Source organism: Chrysoperla carnea, chromosome 5, assembly GCF_905475395.1.
Source record: "Chrysoperla carnea chromosome 5, inChrCarn1.1, whole genome shotgun sequence".
NCBI classification, from domain to species: Eukaryota; Metazoa; Arthropoda; class Insecta; order Neuroptera; family Chrysopidae; genus Chrysoperla; species Chrysoperla carnea.
Genome location: NC_058341.1, coordinates 63,532,012 through 63,547,475, shown reverse-complemented (window position 1 = coordinate 63,547,475; position 15,464 = coordinate 63,532,012).

Below are 15,464 nucleotides of genomic sequence, written 5' to 3'. Positions count from 1 at the left end.
CGGTGACCCTACTACTCTAGGTAACCTGCGTACCCTTGGTACCAGGTAACTGGTGTCCGATTCTATCGCGATATTCGTGTTCAGCGATCCCAAAAACCCCCTGAGTTACGACTTTGGATCGAATATATAACGAATTTCTCGAAAACTCCAGGAGACAACGGAGATACCGTTTATCCTATTTATTCGTGTTTCATGACTCCAAAATCCCCCGTGTAACAAGTTTTCAATCACCATTAAGGGAATTGTGTATATTTACGGTCAATTAAAAATGTATATTATTTATGGAAATTGCATTTTCTTTTTACGCATATTTTTAATTACTTATAAATCAATTTAAGTCACAAAAATGCCTGACGCTCTAACTAATCTAATGCAGCCAATCGCATTCAACTCCGCCTTAATGTTCAAATTTTTCGAATTTTGCCTGTTTTCAGGGTTCGTTTTCTGCGATTAGCTTGTGGGATATATCAATAAGTTTTTAACGTTTCTAAAGTGTACCTGGGGCTCAGGGATGATAGCCACCAAGCCCAGCCCTAAACCTAGACTTGGAGCCGTAAAAGAAACGTTTGTTTTTTAGTAACGTTCGTGACTGTGTTTCACTGTTAATTCTATCCAATTTGGCAGTTTTTTTACCATACTGCCCGGGCTATGTATTGTGAAGAGATTAAATCTATGATTTTGTTCGCTACCAGGAATCTATGGTACGGATACAGAAGGTACTGATTTATGCTTTCCAAGTCAGTGCTATATCTATTTCAATTTCCAAAAAGTTTACAAATGGATTATGTGTTGAAAATGTAACACCACAATCAAAGAACTTGATGGCTGTTATTCTTTGATTTAAAAGCAAATCATTATCGTGGTACCAGCTATCTATTAATTCCATTACATCGTTAGATAATGATGGTGGACAAAGACTTGAAAATACATTGTTTCTTGATAATATTACTCTTTGTGTTTAATTCAACAATGTGAAATTTATTTTAGATAAATATGACTCGATGAGTTTGTAATGATTGTATCATTTGTGATCGCAAAAACTGCATTTGTAGTGCTGATATATTTTTTTATATCCGAATTGATAAGGAATCAATATGATAAACTTAGTAGCACGAAATTTTGAGATTATGTTAAATATAATTATTTCTAGAAAAATTCTTTCTCTTAACCTTTTATTACGATTTCTTCATATACCACCATGTAAAAAGGTCTGTTTTTAATAACACTGGTCGACAAAGTTTGATCTTTATACCATGCATATATGTAATATGCAAGGTATATTAAGTTTAGTCCCAAGTTTGTAACGCTTAGAAATATTGATGCTACATAAAAAATTTTGATATAGTTGTTCATAAAATCACTTCATTAGTCCGTTTCCGTGTGTCTATCTGTCTGTCTTTCGTCTGTCGTCTGTCGTCTGTCCGTCTGTCATCACGATAACTCAAAAACAAAAAGAGATATCAAGCTGAAAATTTTACAGCGTACTGAGGACGTAAAAAGTGAGGTCGAGTTCGTAAATGAGCAATATAGGTCATTTGTAAACCGTTATAGATAGAACAAAAGTTTAAATGTAAAAAAAATTTCTTATAAAGAAATAAACAATTTTTGTTTGAAACTTTTTTTCGTAAATATCACTGTTTACCCGTGAGGGCGCAAATTAGGCGTTAATTGTATGTAATTATGGGAATATTTGTTATGTATGTGTGACATGTATGTATGTGTGATGTGATAGAGTCATCAACACTGTCAATGCATGGTATTTCAACAATTAACTCAGCCAATTGTTTGTTTTCATTTGTTTAGTTGTCACTTTGATGTGATAGAACATTTCTTATAATTTTTTGGGTGCTGAATTCGAAATCGCATATAGAATTTCTCTAATACATGAAGTTTTCGAAATAGTGTTACCTCAACAAGGGAAAAATCCGTTTTTGGATTATATTCGACATTCCGTAGCACCAATATGTAATTCTTTTCGCATGTGGAAATTGGAAGCTTCTTTTTTCCTCCCCTCTTCCCTTGAAATACTTTTTAAATCCTTCCGATATCAAAATCATATAATCATATAATCCTAAATATTATAATTTGTACTAGCTGACCCGGCAAACGTTGTTTTTCCATGTATATTATTTCTATGAAACATTTTTGTAGTTCAATAGAAATAACTATCTACTATAAGTGTTCGGGGATGCGCTTATATTCGAAAACGGTATAAACAATAAAAGTATGCATTATTTAGGGTAATAAATTAATGTTTATTAAAGTAACGAATATATTTTAAATTACAATTCTTGATAGCTATCTAAACATCTATAACAGTCACTGCTACAATTGATACACAAATAAAACCAAAAGAAAATAACCGAAAACTGTATAGTGAGTAAGACAGGAGACCAGCTTCGTTCTCATCTCTACTCCGTGATGTTTGCTTGATGAGAGGTGACTAGGATACGCATCTAGCGGGGATAACTGATCGATTGGAGTTGTTCGGTTATTGACCGGCGAAGGCGGAAGATCAAATTGAATTGAAAAAAACCATAATTGAATAACAATCGCGATTGAAAAATAGGGGTTGATCTTAGAGGGTTGAAAATTCAGGACTGTATGTATTTCTAATGCTTTATCACAAAATAAAAAAAAATTATCTAGATATTAAAAAAAAAAATTAGGGGTGGACTACCCTTAACGATCTCCGATAACGAGGTCCGATTCTCAGACCTACCCAATATGCACACAAAATTTCATGATAATCGGTCAAGCAGTTTCGGAGGTGTTTAACCACGAACACCGTGACACGAGAATTTTATACATAAGATTATAGTTAAACTACATATTGCTTTAATATTAATATATCAACATGTAGGAATAATTAATTAATTCTACTCAAATATTACCTATTTATTCTATTTCCTGGAAAAATATTTTGGATAAATTCAAAATCGCTTTTGTAACTATTTCTCGTAAACCTTACAGAGAATCGACTTAAAATTTATACAGAAGGCTTATTTAATACTCATTAATTGACACACAAAATTTCATTGTTTAGGTAACACTTTCGTTGTGGTACCCTTAGTAGAACTAGACAAGGTATGCTCGATAAAGGACAAGTTTTGGTTCATTAGACGCATGTACCCAGTCGACGCTATTTTACCTTTTTCCCGAATCCTGATTCAAATGTTGTAAAAAACATGAATATTGTTTGTGTGAACAATCCTTGTGTGACAAATAGTTGGTGACAATGAATACATAATTAATGATTAATGAACTTTTTCCGCCTTAGATTTTTGCAATTTTTAATATGTAAACAAAAAATTTACCAATTTGACAGCTCAAATGGAATAGTGAAGGCGATGAGTGCCTACAAAAAGATTCTTCAACTAGAACAAATTTGCAATTTTTTCATATATAATTATTTGGGATTTTCTTTCGCTAAGGGTTCGTTATCGACTTATAAACTGATAATGGACCGGAAAAATTATGAAACCTTATACTTACAATCATGTTAGCTTCCAAACCAAGCGCTTCGCGCCGATCTTATGCATTAACATTTTTATTTACACTTTTACTCATATCTCCGGGTCTATTATAGTTCAGTAAAATAATACATTGTGGTATGCAAAAGGTCGGGTAGTTTTGATTTTTTCCTATGTTGTTAGTGTTAGGCCCATGACTTAAAATCCAAGTTTTCCACCTCGGGGTGCCAAGGCGCGCCGCGGGGCGCACCACTTTTTAATGAAATATCGAAAATTTGACCATTCCTAAGTGAAATCTCGCGAACGGTTTATTTTGCAGAAAATATTATTTTAATAAATTAAAGGGTAATAAATTTGTGACAGTTTAAGCCCAACACCAGGTTTGTAGCGTAAATAATGGCTGAAATACAAACCTTCAAAATAAACCAATTTTTCAAAGATTTGTGAAAATCGTGATTTTTTAAAAATATTTCCACAATATAATTGTTTAAATCAAACGCCGTATAAATTAATTGTGTATGTTAGTTTATTTGCTATAAAAGAATAAAAGAAAGTATTAATAAAATTATGAAAGAAAGAATGAAAAGTGTGTTTGTAGGAGTTATATATTAACATTTTTTTATCAATGAATGTCCCATTTAGTTAAAACAATACAGTACACTTTGGAAGTATTTGTTACAAATAACGATAACAGTATCTATTTAAAGTTTTCGCATTTTTGATGGGCCAGGATGGAAATGCTCAAGCTCTGCCTGATGCTCCTTGTTCTCTTCATCCAGTGGAAAATTTAACTCTCCTATATCTTCATGTTTAGAGTTATTTATTGACGCCAGCATGTCGTCTTCGTCTTCAAAGCTCCCCTCAAACGGATTTATTTCCGAAACGTTTTCGCAAGATTCTCCTAGAGAACAAGTGCATAGAGAAGAACATATAAGACCAGCTTTACGGCAACCACATGAGTTCTTGCACGCTTTCTTACAATTGCAAGATATCATTTTAAGAAGGGATTCAGGAGCTGCATCTCTGTCCATTTTGAGGGGAGAGAGCCCAAATCTGGTAGATACCCAGCCCCATTCAAGAGGGTTTTTCTCTTGACCTAGCCACTTCTGTATCTTAAAAATGATACTTTTAAGCAATAACCATGCACGAACATTCAGATCATTTTAAACAACAAATCTGACAATAACATGACAATAGAATTAATTTGTTTTTACTAAACTACTAACACTCAGCTGATCAATTAATAATGCAGGTTTACCAACCTATATCATTGATCCCAATTATCTTAGTTAATTTATTTTGAAGATCTATAATTCAGCCATTATTTACGCTACAAACCTGGTGTTGGGCTTAAACTGTCACAAATTTATTACCCTTTAATATATTAAAATAATATTTTCTGTAAAATGAACCGTTCGCGAGATTTCACTTAGGAATGGTCAAATTTTCGATATTTCATTAAAAAGTGGTGCGCCCCGCGGCGCGCCTTGGCACCCCGAGGTGGAAAACTTGGATTTTAAGTCATGGGCTCAACACTAACAACATATCCAAAAATCAAAACTACCCGACCTTTTGCACAGCAACCCCATATTTTCATACATATTTACTGGATTATTAGGCCTATCAAGATCAATAAAAAAAGGAAATATTTATGTATATTGTGCATGTAGAATAATATGGTACATTTGTATACTAAATTTTCAACTTTGGAGCTTTGGCCGTAAAAACAATTTATTTGTTTATAACAAATCCCCCCCCCCACTTTGAGCTATGACTAAGCTGAAAATTCAGATTCAACGGGTCAAAATACGTCGATACAAAATACATTACACTCCTTGTTCGGTAGAACCTGTAAATGTATATAAAACATACTCAGTTTTTACACTATAAATACATAAGCAATATGGCGCTGACTGGGTACCGTGCAAGAGAGTGAGAAAATGTTCCCATCCTACTTCTACCTACAAAAGAGCATACCTTGTCTAGTTCTACCAAGGTGTTACCGAAACACCTTAAACATTATTAAAAACGTTGTTGCCGAATATTCAGAAGAAAATGTATTCACACTTCAAAAATTTACAAAAATTTAGTAGCACAAAAAAATTTAGAAAGAAACAGAAATATTGAGTATAGCTGGTATAACAATAAAATGTTTGGATTTTCGAATGAAACATTGTGTATAATACCACATCAATAAAACGTCATTAGTTAAATACTAAACTATCCAATCTATCACATAATCGATTGGAAACAAATTCAACAGAACTAAGTTTGTGGTTCTGTTACAACGTATCATTCTATGTAAATAACTAATGAACGATTGGCTATCATATAGTATTAAAACTCCACTAGTTTATTACAGTCATTTTAGTCTTGCATTTTGAGATAAATATAAATAAGCGGACATATACTAAGATGCTGAGTAAAATCGGATATTGTTGTTCCTACAAATTTTCGCGCATAATATAATTATATCCGAATTATGAATATCTCATAAACACTAAGCAAATATTAAAAATTATATCGACTTGATTTAAGCAAGGTTTTTGGAGTCGCCAGACACGAATATCGTGACAGAATTGAGCTCAGACGTACCTGGTTTCCAGGATGAATGGTATCCCCATCGCTTCCTAGAGTTTTCGAAAAATTCGTCATATAATCAGCCCAAACTCGTTAAACGGGGGTTTCTGGGGTCGCTGAACACGAATATCGTGACAGAATTGATCTCAGAGGTATCTGGTACCAACGGTAAACGGTTCCCCGTCTCCTGGAGTTTTCGGGAAATTCTTTTTATAATAGGTCAAAACTCGTTACTTGAGGGTTTTCGGGGTCGCAGAACACGAATATTGCAACAGAATCGATCCCTGAGGGTACCTGGCGACCAGAATGGTATTCTCGCTGTCCCCGTGAATTTGTTATTATTACGTGATTTTTATTATAACTTTGTACATGCTTCTTAATTAAGAATTTCCATATTATAAGAAAGGTGCACATTTAAACAATAAATCCATAAGTATGTTTCGAAAACTTAAAATATATTTGTTTTGATGTTTGTACAGTTTATTTTGACAAAAATTTCAAAACCATGTTTAAAGAGTAATATTTTTAAGAATTAGTCTTAGACGCTGACTTCTTCGGTCGCCTCCTCTATTCATTCAGATTCAGTAAAAGTTATTTCTTCCTCTTTAAAACTCTCTACGTTGAAACAGTTGCAGGCTGCACAATTTTTGCATACAACATTACTGATTTTTTTAATCTATTTCGTTTTTGTTATCCTGAACGTTTCTTATTTTATATTTTGATAACTTCGAATTGTTTTAATTACGAGTTAATTGAGTTGATATTCGTGTTCAGCGACCCCCAAAAACAATTTGGGAATGATTTTATAACGAATTTCTCGAAAACTCCAGGAGATGACAGTAAATTTAATATTTACGGTCATTTTAAATTGAAATTATAAAATGCATATTAATTATGCTAATTGCATATTTTTATTATCTTATAAATCAGATGAGGTCACAAAAATCCCTGACGCTCTAACGAATTGAATGCAGCAAACCGCATTCAAATTCTACTTATTGCTCAAATTTTTCGAACTTTATTCCTTCGTTTCTTCGTCTATTGACACCAACAAAAATGTTAATTTAACATTCAGAGACCCATATTTTGCCATATAGTAAAACATGAGGATAAATGAATCTTTTTGTGTATCAAGAATATCTTTTTGTGGTACACAACTTACTGAATCTAAATTCAACAGTTTTAAACTTTTTGTAAGGCATGTAGAAATAGGATGGAGGTGGAAGACTTAAAACTAAAATTGTATGCCATTGGATTGATTGATTATAAAGTGAATATTTTTATATGGTTTTTTTTTCTATAAAAAATGTAATCATACCCATATTAAAAAAAAATGATTTCAAAACCTTCACACGGAGTATTCAATTGACTTATTTTGAGCTGTACTATATATATCTGGTAGAGCCTTGTTGAGCTTTTAGAGAGATATCCTGTATTATAGCACCTTTTAGAACTTTTCCAGTCGATCAGCTTACCATGAATTTTGAGAAAATGCAATTTTTGTTATTTAAAAAAATGCAGTTGTGAAAGTTATCAGAAGTTAAAGTTAACAGAGATAATTTAAAGTAAGTAAAATGAAATTTTTATGTTATGACATAATAAATATCCTGATCAAACCAAACGTAATGTTCGCACATATTTGGTTGACTATTAAATCAGAAGTATGTCGTTTTTAATTAATAATACAATTATTTCTAAATTATTTAAAAAAACAAACAAGTATTTACCTTCTAAAATTAATACTTTAAATTTTCAGACAAATCTAAAATAAAAATTTCAATATCAATTTCTTGTAAACAAAAAGAAAAAAAAAGTAAGCGCAACATTAATAATGTACCAAGATACGAAAGGGATGTAGTTCCTACCGAGTGTCCCACGATACCTCTCGTTCTTTTTTCCTTTCTCAACATTATTTCTTGAAAGTGATCACGCAATTTCAATGAAACTTTGGAGAGCCTAAATATGTCTAGAATCTAAAAAAATTAATATTACTTAAGCAGTTTTAGGCATTTCCACCTTTTTTAATGGATTATATTCATCGTGCATGACTTTCAGCTGTTTGGATATTTTATGAATAAATGGTTTAGAATGCCTGTAGTAAAGTAATAGGTCATCTTCACATTTATATCTAACAGTGATAAATTATACTATTCTTAGAAGTTAAAATTCGTCCCTAATTTTGTATTATACATAAAACTAACTCTCTATTTAATAAAATAGAATTAAAATGAACCCGTACGTATTACAAAATTATTTTAGTAATGTTTACACTAAAACTATACTTCTTGCTTGTTGTCTTCCAACCCCTTTATTATTTATTCAATTCGTCAATAGATAGGTACATATGAAATAAATAATCAATTAATTATCTATCGTGATAAATTTAATTACATTCATATTTTATAATCAAAAGGGTGTCATATTGTTTACGATGTACAAATGTGTAATGACAAATAATTGAAATATTATTTATTTTTGAACGGAACATTATTAAAATAATATAAATTAATAAGAATTTAAACAAGTGAAAACAAACAATTGACTGAGTTAATTGTTGAAATACCACGCATAAATAGTGTTGATTAGTATATCACATTGCACATTCATATATACATATACAATTTCTATAATATTTACGCCTAATTTGCGCCCTCACGGATAAACAGTGTTGTTTACGAAAAAATGTTTCAAACAAAAGTTGTTTAATTTTTTATAAGGAAAATTTTTTTATAAGGAACATTTATACTTTTGTTCTATCTCTAACGGTTTACAAGATGGGTCCTACGGATCCATAGGTCAAGACCCAATTGACCTATGTTACTCATTTACGAACTCGACCTCACTTTTTACGTCCTGAGTACGCTGTAAAAATTTCAGCTTGATATATTTTTTCGTTTTTGAGTTATCGTGCCCACAGACGGACGGACGGACGGACAACTGGAAATGGACTAATTAGGTGATTTTATAAACACCTATACCAAAATTTTGTTCGTAGCATCAAAATTTTTAAGCGTTACAAACTTGGGACTAAACTTAGTATACCTTGCATATTACATATATGCATGGTATAAAAATATAGTGCGCTCGTGGGTCCCCGTTAGGAACGAAGTTTCTTACGAAACCTGTACAAAAACTAATGTAATCGTAAAATAATTATTTACATACAATTTAATTAACCTACTTTCTAAATCTGTATTATTATACAATACCTATTCTGTTTTTGATTGATCATCTAAATAAAGATATAAACTAATTAGTTATAATAATTTATTAAACAATTAACGTTTATAAATTGTTCTTCGTTTGATAGCTAACAGAATAGTAATGAATTTGGTAAGTTTCAAGTAGGTGGACATATTGTGGTTGCCATGGATATGGCATATACGCAGCATACCTCACATGGTTACGTGACAACAAGCCGCGTTAAGGTTCCTACCTGAAACATTTGTCGGAGGTTTTTTTATTTTGCAAATTTCACTTGTTTGAATTGATTCGTTCCAAAAATGGCAAGTAAGAAAATTTGAATTGCGTGAAGTGCGTTTTGCAATGAATCAGGGATAGGTAGTGAAGTTCAATTGATCAGAGAATCGATTATTTGGAACAAAAAAATCAATTTTCAATGCTCGAACTAAAAAACAAAGGGGTGTTACAAGTTTGACCCCTATGCGTGTGTGTGTGTCTGTTTGTCTGTCTGTCTGTCTGTGGCATCGTAGCGTCTAAACGGATGAACCGATTTTGTTTTTTTTGGTTTTGTTTGCAAGGTAATTTATTTGTTTTTTTTTTTAGGGTTCCTACCAGAAACATTTGTCGGAGGTTTTTTTATTTTGTAAATTTCACTTGTTTTGATTGATTTTAGGCAATGGTATAGTGAATTAATTTCCGAAACATAATTAATATTCTATTTGTTCTTGTTTTTTCGTAAAAATTATTTCACAAGAATATTTCAATGCACTGTTGTTTTTTAAACTGCTTTGATAAAATTATTTACCATCAGCTAAGTATATCACACGTGACAATAAGGGGCTCAACAAACTGGACATTATAATTTTGACATTGAATTTTGAGCTAAAAGAATATTTGTTTTTTTTTTTTTTTTTTTTTTTTTTTTTTCAGTTACCATTAAAGATAAGGAATACTATAGCAAAACTTTGATATGACTCTTAAAAAAATTTTTTAAATAAAATTGATATCTGTAATTGTATCCAAAATGATTTATATTTCGGGTTCAACAACAAGATGCTATAAAATTACTAATAGAACAGGGTTGAGTGTACAAAATATGAGTACCACATTTTGTCAATTGATTCTTGTTTAGAAAAGTGCATGGATTGATATTGTGAATCTTGCCAGATACCCTATTGATCCAATTTTTTCATACTCAACCCTCTCCACAGAAACAGTTAAATGAATTTTTTTTAAGCAAGGAAAGGTTACTCTAGGTTTTTTGGGTTGTTTAACGTCATTTAATGTTCAATCATTATCTTAAAATTTTTGATAAGCACAAAAATTTAATTTTAAGTTCTGTTTTTCAGCTTTTAAAATGGCCTTTTTTGAGTTTATCTAAACATTTAACTGTTAACATCTCGAAAACGGAGAACTTTCCGAAAAAATCACAAAGAGCCTTTTTGACGTTAAATGACCCAAAAATCCTAGATTAACCTTTACTTGGTCCATAAAAATTTCATTTAACTCTTTCTGTGGAGAGGGGGGAGGTATGAAAATTGGACCAATAGGGTTTCTGGCAAGATTCACAATATTAATCTATAAACTTTTCTAAACAAGAATCAATTGACACACTCAACCCCATCCAAAGCCTGCTCCATAACCCATGAAAAAATAAATTAACTTCAACTTGTTTTTGTTAACATGGCAATAACAAGTATTCACAATGTGTAATCATCGAAAAAATTCTAAATAATTACATTTTAGCCTTAAATTTAAAAAAGTTCAAAAACAAATATTGTTAAGAATTAAGTTTTTCGTGGAGGTTCAATTTTTATCATTTATATAGGTAACAGGCTATTTTTCACCTTTTCAACTCATTTATGCCAAAAAAAAATTTATATATAAATTATAGCCTGAAGTGTACTTAGGTTGGGACTAAATCTTGAGACTTCAATAGGTTCCAAACACACTTATAGCCTTGTCCGATAATTTACATTCAGTGCTTACTTTGAAATATAACAGTCTAAATATAACATACTTTTTTTTTTCTCAAAAACTAATTGTTTTTCCAAAGAATTCCCAAGAGCACTTTTTGTTTGAAATGACCCAAGGTTTACAAAAAAAACTATTTTTATTTTCAAACAAGCAAAAACAAACAATTGACAGAGTTAACTAATGAAATTCTATGTATAGAAACTGTTGAAAGTCAGTGCTTGCATAATTTTTTTATAAATTAGAGTTTAAATAAACCAAACCCTTTCGGACGTCATTATTTGGATTTCGAAAATTTTCGAAAGTATTTTCTAGAATTGTTTTTTGAGAATGTTTCACAAGACCACTCAAGTTGAATCTTCCTGCATATTTTCACTCCCTATCTTTTATATTTTGGAAAAAATGGACACCAAATTCTGTCCTAATTTGCGCCCTCACAGGTAAACAATAATCTTTACGAAAAAATTTTTCAAACAAAAGTTGTTAATTTTTTTATAAGGAACATTTACGCATTAATTTTTATTCAATCTCTTACGGTTTACAAGATTAATATGGACACTAGATTCAATTGACCTATGTTGCCCATGTATGAATTCAACCTCACATTTTACGACCCCTGCACCCTGCAAAAATTACAGCTTGATTTTTCATTTCATTTTGAGATATCGTGTTGATAGGTAGACTAGCAAACAGACTGACAACCGAAAATGGACTAATTAAGCTATTTCATCAACATCTACACCAAAAATTTTTTCATAATATTTTTAAGCGTTACATACTTGGGACTAAACTTATTATAGCTTGATATATATTACAAATATAGCAGGATATAAAAATTCACAACTTTAACATTTGAATAAAGCCCAACCCATGCTCCTATGGAATCCAATTGAATCTAAACCATTCTGGAATTCACTCCCAAAATTTCATCAAAATCGGTCTAGGCCTTTTGGAGGAGTTCGGTGACGCACACATACGTACCGAAGAAATATAATAATAAAAAACAAACCTTGCTGAGTTGCTGGTTCAAAGTAACAAGATACAATATTTTATTTCAAAATAAATCATAAACTTTATTCATGTAAAATGAATAACAACGTACAATATCTCCACTACGGTGATAACATAATCCATTATTGATAGAATTATTATAAAATATCAGTAAACCTGCTTAACCCAAACCACGAACAACCTACTCCAACTTGTTATAACTGTTCTGATAACTAAACTATAAACCATACACAAAATTTAATTGCTAAATAATATTATCGGTATAACATGGAAGCTTGTCGTCAAATTTTCTGATTTTAAGTTTATAAGCTGTCAATAGAAGTTATTCGATAACTTTAAAGGGAGTCAATAGAGGCTGAAAACCCTGCATTATTCCGTATTATTTTATTTTATTTAAAACTGTTTGTTCCCTGGAATTGGAAATGGAAAGACGAACTCATTGAGTAATGAAGTCTACTCATTTGAAGCAATCACATTCAGTTCAAGTAACTCAAATTTCAACTAAAAAGTCTTCTTTCAGAGACTGTCCTTAAAAAGTCCAAAGCCGTAAAATTTACCTGAAGCTTAATGCACGGACAAAGGAGATGAATAAACAACATTTTGAGACTTGCATTCATGAGCCTTTAGCCTTAAGATTGTACGTCCATAAAGTTTCTAAAAATAGATTATTAACTTTGTAACGTTAAAACTATCTTAAACGCCCCTTTCACCTGAGCCTGACATTCCCATACCAAATCAAAGAAGGGCTACGACCGGCCCATTTTGATGACTGGGCCTTTGCGCAGGGCATGTGGCAGGCCAAACTGTGTATAATCACGGCGAATTCATTCGACTCTGCTCGTCTGAAACTTACAAGAGCACAATTAAGAAGGGTGGTGGGACTTTTGATAGGACACTGTCGATCACCTTCATAACATGGCGAAATCTCCATAATGTTATTTCCACCTGCAGAAAACTGCAGGGCGTAAATTTGAGTATCTTTGGGTCCGAAACCTTGGATCCATCTATCTTAGGAGAGATCCCAACAAAGAAGCTGTGGTCTTTCTGTGTGGCGTCAGGCGTCAACAGAATTCTTTAGCTTCATCCGATTTAAATAACGCATTCTACTCGAAAACGAGACGTATTCGGGTGACAGGTCGTTCTCAAGGAGGGCACAGAGGACTCTCGGTCTAGGTGCCAGGAACTCACTTGCGATACTTCTCTTTTGTCTTCTTATTATTATTAACGTTAAAAATTAGTTTTATGTTTGAAAAACCTCTCAATTTTAACAATATTCGAGATTTGAACATAATATAAACGACATTGTTCCAAAACTAGAAACTGAAATACACTTGTTGGCATGTTATTCCTGACAGGTCTAGAAATATATTCTCAAATGTTCTCATTAACGTTGCCCCGAACTATTCTAAAGTGAAAAACTCCTGTATTTTTCTGGGTGTTGAAATGGGAATAAAAATCTTAATTTTTATATACAATAAAAGTTTACGATATATCACAATCAATGTTTTGACTAAATATACCGAATGTCAACTTAAGTTGGCTACATATGGAAATATTTTTTATAATAAGGTTTACGAAAAAAAGTTGTTATCTCTGTTTTCGAAAATATAAACATTCAGATATTCACTTTTGACATTAAATGTAAAGGGTGTCCACAAATTGAAAAAGTTCGATAGGAATGTTAATGGTCGTTTAGAAATGTAGACCATTTTGAACAGATGAAAGGGAAACAGTTTAAGAAATCACTCCCGAGATATGTAGAAATGTATTTTAACAATTTTGTAAAATGTATAGAACGCGAAGTGATGTATGTTGGACGCGAAAACGAGCTGAAGATAACTGTTTTTACTTCATACGTCATCAATATTAATTGAAATGTATGAAAAATAAATGTTCTGTATTATTTTATTATAAATATTTCAAATTTCAAAATAAACATTGTAAGTACGATATTACAAAATTGAAGTAGCCAAAACATACCGTTCGTTAACAATTCCTTCTTAAACAGTTATTTTCCGTTCGTTTTTGCCTACGTATACTTAATTCCAAAAAAAACTGCCATAGTTAAAACATTCTAAGCGTACTCATCGTATGTAATGTTATAATAGTAACACTTAGAATGTTTTAAAACGAGCATTTTTTTTGACATAGAGTATACATGTAGTTGTTCTTTTTAAAAATTGTTTAAATACACTCCTTCATATATCGGGAACGATTTCTTGAAATGTTTCACTTATTATCGGCTCAAAATAGTCTACATTTCTTGACGACCATTAACATTCCTATCGAACTTTCTCAATTTGTGGACACCCTGATACATTCGATGTCAAGAGTAACTAGTTGAATTTTTTTATTTACGAAAGCAGAGATTTTTATTAAGAAAAACATTTTCTCGTATACCTTATAATAAAAAAATTTTCCATACGTGCCCAACTTAAGTAGCACCCTGTACACATATTAGATTTTAAATAAAGTATTATCAATTAAAGATTATTTGCTTTCTTGCGCTTTCTTGACAATACGTTCAAAAAATTTAACAAAAATAGATTATTCCATTCATTTTCTTTGTAGCCTTCAAAACGAGTTTTATGTTTGAAAAAACTTTCAATTTTAAAATTGTACGAGACTGAACATAATATTTGACGCTGTTTCGTACATAAATAAATGACATAAATAAATTTATGATCAGAATTTAGTTACATTTACAACATATCAAGGTTGATTTTTCACAATTTTCTAATTAATTCCTTTTCAGGCCTTAGGATTAAGAAAAATGAGTTTGCAGTTGTAAGAAAAACCCACTTCATTGCAAAGCAATTCACTAGCTCCCTAAGGGTAAAAGATTTTCTTAACGGAAAAGAAATATCAAAGAATTATTTTGTTCGAAATTAGATATACATTAAAAACTTTGACGATAATTTTTATTTATGTAAGGTGAACATTAACACATTACCACTGTGACATACGAAATTTGCGAGGTGTGTGAAGATTGTCGAAAATAAGTTTTTTGAAAACTTTCCGAATTTCATTTTTCAAAATGGTAATGCTTTCTGTATTGACATAAACATTTGGCTAGTAAACCTATCGGGGCCTATGAGATATTTATAAATAAAAAGTTTAAAATCTTTTTTGTTTAAAATCAGTCATAAAATCATATTTAAAGGTTGAAAAAAATTAATATTAGTATGTCAAAAATAATGCTTTAGTACCGCCTTGGTCCTTGATTATCTACGTAGAATGTCT